Below are 11,406 nucleotides of genomic sequence, written 5' to 3'. Positions count from 1 at the left end.
AGTTCAGCCGCGGCCGGCAGTTCTCCTGAACTGCTCAGAGAATGAGATGCCTCTGATTGGTCACAGCCTGACCAATCAGAGGCAACTCTCACTCACACCCATTCATGAATTCATGAATGGGTGTGAGTGAGAGCTGCCTCTGTATTGCCGGCTCCGTCTGCCGGGACAAGGTGAGTATATATTTTTATTTTTAGACATTTCTGGATGAATTGCAGGGAAGGGCTTATATATTTAAGCCCTTCCCGACAATTCATCCCGCGCTCGCCCGCAGCGCATTGCTTTCAATGGAGCCGGCTGTATTGCCGGCTCTATTGAATTCAATGCGCTGGACAGCTCCAGCCCGTTTCTAATGAAACGCGGCTAGGAGCAGATTTTTCGGGCGATTTGTTTTACCCCGGTCACGCGATTTGCGGATGCGCATCCGTCATGCGATCCGCAAAGCGCACGAAAAAACGCCCGTGTGACTAAGGCCTTACAGCGCTTGGTCCTTAAGGGCTTAAACTGGTGTAAATGCTCAATTGTTAGGGTAGCTTTCATTAAACCACTTTTGTTCAAATAGTTGTTTATAAAAGCCACTGAAATATACAAACCACTGCTGTTAGTTTGCTTTTGCACAGTGTTTATTGTTCATCATAACTTGTTTGCCAATATATCGCTCATAGAGCAGATCTCCATGCACATTCATTTTCAAGACATTTAAGTACAATTATCACTTTACACCAGATGACTTTGACTAAACAAGCAACTTTTTAGGTGAGCTGAAAAGAAACAGCTAGTAACCAGTGAAGTAACTATCACTCGTCACTCTGTAGGTGGCCATGTTTACATAAAATGATTATACAGTAGTTTGCATTTGCTCTTTCAAGTAATTATGCAGACAGTAGTGGTCCTGTGTAAGGTATTTTTAATCAGTATGGGGAATAGATAAAATATTGCATAATGAGAATCATAGTTGAATGAACATTATTATTGAACTAATAATGAGCAGATTTAGATATTTTATACAAAAAAGAATATTCAGAAAAGAATATTTTTACATGCAAAGTCTTGTTGAAACCCCAACTTGTGCGATATCAAAAAGGAACATTAACGACATAACCACAGAATTAATTCTAATGATATATTATATATAATTAATATGTTAGAATACCGTGTATTATTATAAATTAATAAACTGTATTTATGGATTATGTTCACTTTTAAGGTTATTTGGATGGGGGCCCAGATGGTGGACTGCAATTACCACATTAATCTTGGCCTTTATCCAGCTATGGTATGGGTAGTTGAAGTCACTCAAAATACCTATTTCATGTTGATTAGCTGTGTTATCTTATAAATATACTATATTTTTGGATTGCTTCTTGTATACCTGGAGACTTATAGGAAACCTCTAACAGTATATTGTAACTAAATCTCTTGCCATGTAATTCAACTAATATAGACTCCCAATTTGTATGTATTTTTATAGGCATCTAATACATTAATATTGGAATGCAAAATGTATGCTTCAGTATTAGGTGAGTTTAATAGTATAAACTAAATTATAACACTCAATGACAGATTTTGCTGTATTAAAATTTTAAAAAATATTTTCTTATATGATGGGCATAGCTTGTAGTGATTAAAGTACTTTTTTGCCTCTAACTTTGGGCATCACTTCATTAAAATATTTGAGAGAAATAGAGAAAGTTCAAAGAAGGGCAATCAAATTATTTAAATGTATCGAAGCTCAAAATTATGAAGAAAAGTTGCAGAAACTCAATTCAACTGAGTGAAGGTTGAGGGGAGATAATACAAATCTATTAAAATATGCAAATAGCCCCTTTTTACACCAATGTAATTATGTCAATTTGTGGACCCCACAAAAACCACATGATTACTGCTACAAATCATGGAGGTGTTATATTGTTAGCTTTACTGTCCAAACTGTAAAGATATGAAGCCTTCTCAACATGATGTAACAATTTCTGAATATATACTGTATATATTTCAGAAAGAGTTAAACCTTATTTGTGAAACACATCTGAGTATGCTGCAGTCTTGTCCCTTTCACTTTATTGAGACATGGCTGTAGTACTCAGGTCATAATCAGATGAAAATTACAGTGTTCTAAGTACAAACAGGATTATAATCAGATGTAAACAATGAAGAGACTACAGACCACGGCCCCTTCAAACAGCTCATAGCTAGGGGTGCCAGGAGTCATACTGCCCACCGTTCAGGTATTCATCGCCTATCCATTGGATAGGCTATCAGTTATTACAAGTTTAAGAAAATAGTTTTGTCCCACCTTGGCTGCTTCTCTGCTCCCTGTTCCTTACAGAGGGCGTTTGGCTGCAAGACTTAATTAGCCACCGGTTAACTTGGCTTCCTTGCATAGGTACGATTCAAAAGTCGGGAAGATGCTTGCATTGGATTTTTCCTGCTTTATTAATAAAATGTGCACTCACAAATATGGAGAACGCGTTTCGGTTTCTCAACAAAACCTTGTTCACCTCTACCTCTAGGCGAACAAGGTTTTGTTGAGAAACCGAAATGCGTTCTCCATATTTGTGAGTGCACATTTTATTATTAAAGCAGGAAAAATCCAATGCAAGCATCTTCCCGACTTTTGAATTGTACTTATCAGTTATTACAAATTAGATAACCACTTTAACCACTTAGTGACTACCAAAACAACTTTTTGAGGCACATCAGAATAAGTTTGGTAAAACTGACTGATGACAGACAGGCTCCAGCTCCGACAGATGAGAGCAGAGAAACCTTAAATCCAGCAGTTTAACTCTTTACAAGCTGCAATCAATGTGACCATGGCATGTAAGAGATTGAGAAATGGAAGCAACTATTTCTGTCACCCATTCAACCCTTGCAATATGATTGCAGATTGCCAATGAGCTGCTATTGCAACTGGAGGCTTGACAATATCCTCCAGATGTGCCATCTATGGAGGCCTATAAGGGCCTGCTAGAGGCAGGGTCACTTAGTCCAATGTTATACATTGAAATAAGTATTGCAGACTATTATCAGCTGTTTCTAATTACACTCAGTTTCCTAGTATGGCAAAAATAAAAAGTAAAGTGTAATAAAAAAAAAATAAATGCAAAACCATGATTTTTCCTCTTTTACTTAAAAAAAATTTCAAAATTGGTATCATCACATTTGTAATAGAGATGAGCGAGCGTACTCGGAAAAGCACTACTCGCTCGAGTAATTTGCTTTATCCGAGTATCGCTGTGCTCGTCCCTGAAGATTTGGGTGCCGGCACGGAGCGGGGAGCTGCAGGGGAGAGCGGGGAGGAACGGAGGTGAGATCTTTCTCTCCCTCTCTCCCGCCCGCTCTCCCCTGCTCCCCGCTGCGACTCACCTGTCAGCCGCAGCGGCACCCGAATCTTCAGGGACGAGCACAGCGATACTCGGATAAAGCAAATTACTCGAGCGAGTAGTGCTTTTCCGAGTACGCTCGCTCATCTCTAATTTGTAATAATCTATGTAAAAAAGTTAGAACATTATTTAACCTGCACAGTAAATGTCATGAAAGAATGGCCAAAGGAACTAATTTTGCATATATTATCTCACGAAAAAAGGAATAGAATGTGATCAAAAAGCCATATAAACAATAAATGATACCACAAAAATAAAACCCTCACACAACGCCATTGCAAGGAGTGTTTTAAATGCCACAATACAAAAAAATACATTTTTTAAAGTATGCATAATTAGCTAAATATTTTAGAAAACTACACAAATTTGTTATCGCTATAATCAAACTTACCCGTGGAACTAATTTAACATGTTATTTATACTGCAAAATTAACTAGAAAAAAATAAAAATGATGCTAGAATTGTAAATTTTGTTAATCTTATCTCTAGAAAAAAATTGAATATAGTAATCAAAGCGTTATATGTTCATAAAAGTGGGATCAATGGAGACTCATCACATTAAAGATAAGTGCTCATAGAGCTCCATCAATGGAAAAATAAAAACACTATGACTCTCGGAATACGACAATACAATAGCAAATTGTTTTAAAACGTTTTTGTAGAAAAATAGCAAAGCATAAAAAACTGTTAAAACTTGGTATCACTATAGTCATGCTGACCCAAAGAGAAATGTTATCCTATTTTTTCAGCATGCTGAATATCATTAAAATGAGATTCAAAAGCAATGGTCGAATTTCTATGGTTCCTAATTTCCTCCAAAAATTAATAAAACTTATACAATACATTAACTGCACCCAAACATCATGCCATCCTAAAATGCACATTGTCCCACAAAAAGAAATCTTCATGAGGCTATGTCGACAGAAAAATTAAAAGGTTATGGCTCTAGAATACGATGAGGTAAAAAAAAACAACAGAAAAATTGGTTTGTTATTATGGCCATAAATAGGTCAGGCATTAAGGGGTTAAGCATATGTTTACAGCCTATTAAGATTTATTACATGACATATAATATCCTGAGGGCTTGAGTTCAGCAGCTGACAATTAACTACCAATTTAAAAATCTCACAAAATTACCAGGAATGCAAATCCCTTTCCGCAAAAAGATACCAATTACAGACACAATAACTACAAGGGTTCATAGAAAGGCACGCTGTATCATAAATTGATATATAACTTTATTGATTATGGTATGAAAAACCTAATTGCAGCCTAAGTCATCCCAAACACTAGTCTATAGGTGGGAGAAGCGAATTAATCACCCCGAAAATGGTATCCTCATAAACGACCTAACTAGAAATGAGCGAGCATGCTCGTCCGAGCTTGATGCTCGTTTGAGCATTAGTATACTCAAAGTACTCATTACTCAAGCCGAGCACCACGCGGTGCACAGGTGCTCGAGAAAATTTTGTCCCTCTCTTCCCCACCTGTTTTCAATGTAGCTGCGGCTGCTGACAGTGGCTCCATTGAAAACAATGGTCTGCCGGCACCCCTAACTGTTTTTCATGGAGGGCCTTTACATATAAGCCCTTCCCTGAAAATCAATAATTTTAGTGTAAGAAATAAAAATAACAAAAAAACTCACCCTCCGCCGCTGTCGTGTCTTTTTACTAGCGGGGATGAAGTAAACATCTGCTTCATGCAGCAGATGTGTTCTTCATCCCCGCGGGGGACACAGCAGCGGCGGAGGGTAATTTTTTTTGTTTTTTTTAATGTTTTTTAACACTAAAATTATTGTTTTTCAGGGAAGGGCTTATATGTAAAGCCCTTCTATGAAAAACAATTCAGGGGTGCTGGCAGACCATTGTTTTCAATGGAGCCGACGGCAGCAGCCGCGGCTCCATTAAAAACAATGCAGAGCATCAAGCACCTTGAAAAATGCTCGAGTCTCCCATTGACTTCAATGGGGTTCGTTGTTCGAAACGAGCTCTCAAGCATTAGAAAAAGCTTGGCTCAAGTAACGAGCACCCAAGCATTTTGGTGCTCGCTCATCTCTTGGCCTAACCAAATCTCACCCTACCTTATCCTTAAAAAACAGGGAGCTAGGGGAGATATAAAAAAAAATTAAGGAAGAAATAGGATCTGATTCAAAGAATAGATATTGGAAAAAAATGAAACAATTTTTTTGTTGTTCTGTAGGTTGTATATTCAATGATCAAAGTATAAGTCAAGAATGAATTAGAAAAAGTTTCTTCAAATATGAAATTAGTACCCATGACACCAATTTACATAAGTGATGAACTTCCTCCTCTTACCTTATGTTTTTCACCTCTACATTAACCCCTTCATGACATGGCCTATTTTGGCGTTGAGGACCAAGCGATTTTTTGGTATTTTTCCATCTCCATTTTTCAAAAGCCATAACTTTTTTATTTTTCCGTGGACGCGGCCGTATAAGGGCTTGTTTTTTGCGTGGCGAACTGTAGTTTTTATCAATGCCAATTTTGGGTACATAGACTATATTGTAAAATTTTTTATTTTTTTTTAATGATAGCTGAGAGAGAAAACGCATCAATTCTGCCATAGATTTTTTTATTTTTTTTTTACACCGTTAATCATGCAGCATAAATGAGACTTTCCATTTTTTCTGCAGACCGGTACGGTTACAACGATACCAAAATTCTAACATTTTTTTTAGGTTTTCCCACTTTTCTGCAATAAAAACCCTTTTTTTTGGAAATATTTTTTCTATTCTAAATTGCTGCATTCAAAGTCACGTAACTTTTTTATTTTTTGATGTACAGAGCTCTATGAGGGCTTATTTTTTGCGAGACGAGCTGTAGATTTTATTGGTACCATTTTGGCGTACATACGACTTTTGTTGATCACTTTTATTGCGTTTTTAGTGAGGCAAAATGCTAAAAATGAGCATTTTGTCTCAGTTTTTTAGCTTTTTTTTTAGCGTTTTTTTCGGTGCACAGTCAAAAGCATGTGCAACTTATTGTACGCATCGTTATGGACGCGACAATACCAAATATGTGGGGTTTTATTTTTTTTTTACCTTTTTTTATGCTAATCTGAGAAAAAGCATAAAAAATGTTTTTTTTACTCTTTTTTTTTTACATTTTTTTAAATTCATTTTTTAAATCTTTCTTTTTTTTACACTGTTTGTGTCCCTCTGAGGGACTTTAATCACTGCCCTGATGATCGCTGTCATAAGGCATGGCAGAGCTACTGCTCTCCCATGCCTTATCGCTCATACAGCGATCTCAGGCATAGGCAATACAGGACGCCAGTGTCTGGTGTCCTGTTGCCATGGTGACAGGCCGGGCTCTCGCGATGACATCGCGAGTTCCGGCCGGAGACACAGAGGGAGCCGCGCTCCCGCTGTGAACTCTTTCCCTGCCGCGATCTACTTAGATCGCGGTAGGGAAGGGGTTAACAGTGGCGGGCGCATCTCCGATGTCCCCCCGCTGCTGCAGCGAGACGCCGGCTGTGACTGACAGCCGGCTCCCGCTGCGGGATAGCGCTGGATCACATATGATCCAGCGCTATCTCCAGGACGTAAGTTTATTCCCTGTTGCGGGAAGTACCCCGCTCCCAGGACGTAAACTTACGCCCTGCAGCGGGAATGGGTTAAAGGGGCTCATTAGGAATCACCAATCAACAACTTGTGTCAGGATTTATCAATAATAATTAGAGATGAGCGAACGTACTCGTCCGAGCTTGATATTCGTGCGAATATTAGGGTGTTCGGGATGCTCGTTACTCGTAACGAGTACCACGCGGTGTTCCGGTTACTTTCAGTTTCCTCTCTGAGATGTTAGCGCGCTTTTCTGGCCAATTGAAAGACAGGGAAGGCATTACAACTTCCCCCCTGTGACGTTCAAGCCCTATACCACCCCCCTGCTGTGAGTGGCTGGGGAGATCTGATGTCACCCGAGTATAAAAATCGGCCCCTCCCGCGGCTCGCCACACATGCTTTGTGACTTAGCTGAGGGAAAGTACTATCGTGCTGGAGCTGCTGTAGGGAGAGCGTTAGGAGTTAGTGTAGGCTTCAAGAACCCCAACGGCCCTTCTTAGGGCCACATCTACTAGTGTGCAGTACTGTGTTAGCACAGTATTTTTTATTTTTTTCTCCAAAATTGGATCTGCAGAGCATTGCGTCCTGCAATAGGGACAGAAGTGGGGGTTAGGCAGGGAGAGTGTTAGGAGTTAGTGTAGGCTTCAAGAACCCCAACGGTCCTTTCTAGGGCCACATCTATCCGTGTGCAGTACTGTCCAGGCTGCTGTTAGCAGTGTTGCATTTTTTTTTTTTTCTCAAAACCGGCTGTGCAGAGCATTGCACCCGGCATTAATACTACATGGATAGAATTGTGTAGGCAGGGCCAGAAGACATACATTATTCATTGAATACACGCAGTGTGGGTGTTCCTTGTAAAAAGCAGGGAAAAAATTCTATTTGGCCTGCCTCTTACAGTACTCAGGGCTCTGTGTACGTGTATGCTGTGCGCTGAACGTTCAGAAAAAATCAGACGCAGTCAGCTACGTTTTACCGCAGGCGTGCGGCAATTTTTTTCCTGCATGGGAAATCCCTGATCTGCTGTAGGTAGCGAATTACTTTGCATCACTGCAGTTCTGGGACAAATTGGCAGGGCCACAACACAGTTATTAAACTTAGTATTCATTGAATACACGCAGTGTGGGTGTTCCTTGTAAAAAGCAGGGAAAAAATTCTATTTGGCCTGCCTCTTACAGTACTCAGGGCTCTGTGTACGTGTGTGCTGTGCGCTGAACGTTCAGAAAAAATCAGACGCAACCAGCTACGGTTGAGTGCAGCCTTGCGTCAATTTCTTTCCTGCCTGGGAAATACCTGCTCTGCCACAGTTAGTAACTCTGCAACAGTAAAGTTCTGTGACAGTTTTGCAGGGCCGCAACACAGTTATTAAAATTATTATTCAGTGAATAGACGCAGTGGGCCTATCCTTTTAAACAAAAGGGAAAAAAGTATATTTGCCCTGCCTCTGACAGCCGTCAGGGCTCTGGGTACGTGTGTGCTGCGTGGAGAACGTAAAAAAATCAGACGCAACCAGCTACGGTTCAGTGCAGCCTTGCGCCAATTTCTTTCCTGCCTGGGAAATACCTGCTCTGCCACAGTTAGTAACTCTGCAACAGTAAAGTTCTGTGACAGTTTTGCAGGGCCGCAACACAGTTATTAAACTTAGTAGTATTCATTGAATACACGCAGTGTGGCTTGTACTTTGAAAAACAAGGGAAAAAATTGTATTTTGGCTGCAGGCTTGCGCCACTTTCTTTCCTGCCTGGGAAATCAAATCACTGGTAATACACCATGCTGAGGGGTAGGGGTAGGCCTATAGGACGTGGACGCGGGCGAGGACGCGGAGGCCCAAGTCAGGGTGTGGGCACAGGCCGAGCCAGTGTGGTGGCCAGGGGTAGAGGCAGGGCCAGACCGAATAATCCACCAACTGTTTCCTAAAGCGCCCCCTCGCGCCATGCCACCCTGCACAGGTCAAGGTGCTCTACAGTGTGGCAGTTTTTCACAGAGACGCCTGACGACCGACGAACAGTGGTGTGCAACCTTTGTCGCGCCAAGATCAGCTGGGGAGGCACCACCAACAGTATGCGCAGGCATATGATGGCCAAGCACCCCACAAGGTGGGACGATGCCCGTTCACCGCCTCCGGTTTGCACCACTGCCTCTCCTCCTGTGCCCCAACCTGCCACTGAGATCCAACCCCCCTCTGAGGACACAGGCACTACCGTCTCCTGGCCTGCACCCACACCCTCACCTCCGCTGTCCTCGGCCCCATCCAGCAATGTCTCTCAGCGTAGCGTCCAGACGTCGCTAGCGCCACAGTTTGAGCGCAAGCGCAAGTACGACGCCACGCACCCGCACGCTCAAGCGTTAAACGTGCACATTGCAAAATTGATCAGCCTAGAGATGCTGCCGTATAGGCTTGTGGAAACGGAGGCTTTCAAAAGCATGATGGCGGCGGCGGCCCCGCGCTACTCGGTTCCCAGTCGCCACTACTTTTCCCGATGTGCCGTCCCAGGCCTGCACGACCACGTCTCCCGCAACATTGTACGCGCCCTCACCAACGCGGTTAATGCCAAGATCCACTTAACAACAGACACGTGGACAAGCACAGGCGGGCAGGGCCACTATATCTCCCTGACGGCACATTGGGTGAATTTAGTGGAGGCTGGGACAGAGTCAGAGCCTGGGACCGCTCACGTCCTACCCACCCCCAGAATTGCGGGCCACAGCTCGGTGGTGGTATCTGCGGCGGTGTATGCTTCCTCCACTAAAGCACCTTCCTCCTCCTCCTCCTCCAATGCAACCTCTGTCTCGCAATCAAGATGTGTCAGCAGCACGTCGCCAGCAGTCGGTGTCACGCGGCGTGGCAGCACAGCGGTGGGCAAGCGTCAGCAGGCCGTGCTGAAACTACTCAGCTTAGGAGAGAAGAGGCACACGGCCCACGAACTGCTGCAGGGTCTGACAGAGCAGACCGACCGCTGGCTTGCGCCGCTGAGCCTCCAACCGGGCATGGTCGTGTGTGACAACGGCCGTAAGCTGGTGTCGGCTCTGCAGCTCGGCAGCCTCACGCACGTGCCATGCCTGGCCCATGTGTTTAATTTGGTGGTTCAGCGCTTTCTGAAAAGCTACCCCCACTTGTCATACCTGCTCGGAAAGGTGCGCCAGCTCTGCGCACATTTCCGCAAATCCCACACGCACGCTGCCACCCTGCGGACACTGCAACATCGGTTTAATCTGCCAGTGCACCGACTGCTGTGCGACGTGCCCACACAGTGGAACTCTACGCTCCACATGTTGGCCAGACTCTATGAGCAGCGTAGAGCTATAGTGGAATACCAACTCCAAGTTGCGCGGCGCAGTGTGAGTCAGCCTCCTCAATTATTTACAGAAGAGTGGCCCTGGTTGGCAGCCATCTGCCAGGTCCTTGGAAAATTTGAGGAGTCTACCCAGGTGGTGAGCGGCGATGCTGCAATCATTAGCGTCACCATTCCTCTGCTATGCATCTTGAGAAGTTCCCTGCAAAGCATAAAGGCAGACGCTTTGCGCTCGGAAGCAGAGCCGGGGGAAGACAGTATGTCGCTGGATAGTAAGAGCACCCTCCTGTCTATATCTCAGCGCGTTCAGGAGGAGGAGGAGGAGCATGAGGAGGATGAGGAGGAGGGGGAAGAGACAGCTTGGCCCACTGCTGACGGTACCCATGCTGCTTGCCTGTCATCATTTCAGTGTGTATGGCCTGAGGAAGAGGAGGAGGATCCTGAAAGTGATCTTCCTAGTGAAGACAGCCATGTGTTGCGTACAGGTACCCTGGCACACATGGCTGACTTCATGTTAGGATGCCTTTCTCGTGACCCTCACGTTACACGCATTCTGGCCACTACGGATTACTGGGTGTACACACTGCTCGACCCACGGTATAAGGAGAGCCTTTGCACTCTCATTCCCGAAGAGGAAAGGGGTTCGAGAATGATGCTATACCACAGGGCGCTGGTGGACAAACTGATGGTAAACTTCCCATCCGACAGCGCTAGTGGCAGAAGGCGCAGTTCCGAGGGCCAGGTAGCAGGGGAGGCGCAGAGATCAGGCAGCATGTACAGCGCAGGCAGGGGAACATTCTCCAAGGCCTTTGCCAGCTTTATGGCTCCCCAGCAAGACTGTGTCACCGCTCCCCAGTCAAGGCTGAGTCGGCGGGAGCACTGTAAAAGGATGGTGAGGGAGTACGTAGCCGATCGCACGACCGTCCTCCGTGACGCCTCTGCCCCCTACAACTACTGGGTGTCGAAGCTGGACACGTGGCCTGAACTCGCGCTGTATGCCCTGGAGGTGCTTGCTTGTCCTGCGGCTAGCGTCTTGTCAGAGAGTGTGTTTAGTGTGGCTGGGGGAATCATCACGGATAAGCGTACCCACCTGTCAACCGACAGTGCCGACAGGCTTACACTCATCAAGATGAACAAAGCCTGGATTTCCCCA

The sequence above is a fragment of the Eleutherodactylus coqui genome, chromosome 7 (genome assembly GCF_035609145.1).
Source record: "Eleutherodactylus coqui strain aEleCoq1 chromosome 7, aEleCoq1.hap1, whole genome shotgun sequence".
Lineage (NCBI taxonomy): Eukaryota > Metazoa > Chordata > Amphibia > Anura > Eleutherodactylidae > Eleutherodactylus > Eleutherodactylus coqui.
The sequence above is the reverse complement of the archived record's forward strand: the minus strand, read 5'-3'. Positions refer to the sequence as shown.